Source organism: Mycetomoellerius zeteki, unplaced genomic scaffold (genome assembly GCF_001594055.1).
Source record: "Mycetomoellerius zeteki isolate Tzet28-1 unplaced genomic scaffold, Tzet1.0 scaffold62, whole genome shotgun sequence".
Lineage (NCBI taxonomy): Eukaryota > Metazoa > Arthropoda > Insecta > Hymenoptera > Formicidae > Mycetomoellerius > Mycetomoellerius zeteki.
In genome coordinates this window covers 882,351-883,397 of record NW_017257632.1, presented here as the reverse complement: position 1 = coordinate 883,397, position 1,047 = coordinate 882,351, and positions in this window count along the sequence as shown.

Sequence of the window (1,047 nt, the reverse complement as noted above, 5' to 3'; positions counted from 1 at the left end):
GGACGGACGGATGTTACAATTGAAAGAATTCATATATCTATCAACATAAAGGATATTGGGAAAATTTAACAAATGATTTTTCATGTGTTAGAGTTAGCAACAAAATCGGAAACGGGATATTTCGATAGCATACGTTCCAAGGAACATTTTGATATCAAAAACTTGCGAGTAACAAATTATTTAAACAATGTTTCAGACGATAAAGTGCTCGGCCGATGCTGATAAACTAATTATTTTTCATGTGTTAGTGTTATCAAAAAAATCGGAAACGGGTATATTTCGATAGTATACGTTCCAAGAAACATTTTGGTACCAAAAACTTGCGAGTAACTAATTCTATACATGTAAATTTTGGTCATAACCTTGCGACGCGCGACAATGCAGTTTTGATTATTTATCGGAATTTGTTTAACAATGTGATTTTTTCGATAGTTTTTTGCACTATCCTAGAGCAACAAAAAAGCAACAAAATCTTATGCATGTTTTTTTGATATCGCAGCTCCATATATATTTTTTCATTATGGGAGGGTCCAGCTTTATATTAACCTGGACCCCCCCATTTTTTTTTATTGCTGCTAAACGGTTGGAGCAACAAAATTCACTCTAAAGCAACTAATTAGCAACAAAAGAGCACTAAATTTTTTACCTATCGCGAATTTGATTTTCGATGGTGGGGGGTCCAGATTAATGGGGGTGAAAATGTGTCTATTCGCTCGATGATAATCGGTAAGATTGTAAACAATTTCACCGGGAGCCTAAACCCATGTTTTGTGTGGGATCCTTTGGAAACATAATTTTCAAAATTTGTATCAACAATTTATTTTAAATAAGATTTAATATCGAACTTAATCTTAATTTAAAACAAGTTATTTCAGTTTAATTTATCGGTTCCAAATAAAACTCAGAGTGGTGTAAAATTAATTTAGTTTATGTTACTTTTTCAAAATATTCTGCTTTTTCTCTCTTTCTCGATGATTGTTTGTGGGTACAGAAAAATGAAACGAGCGAGATTTCATTACAACTGTATTACAGCTAAAGTGGACGAGG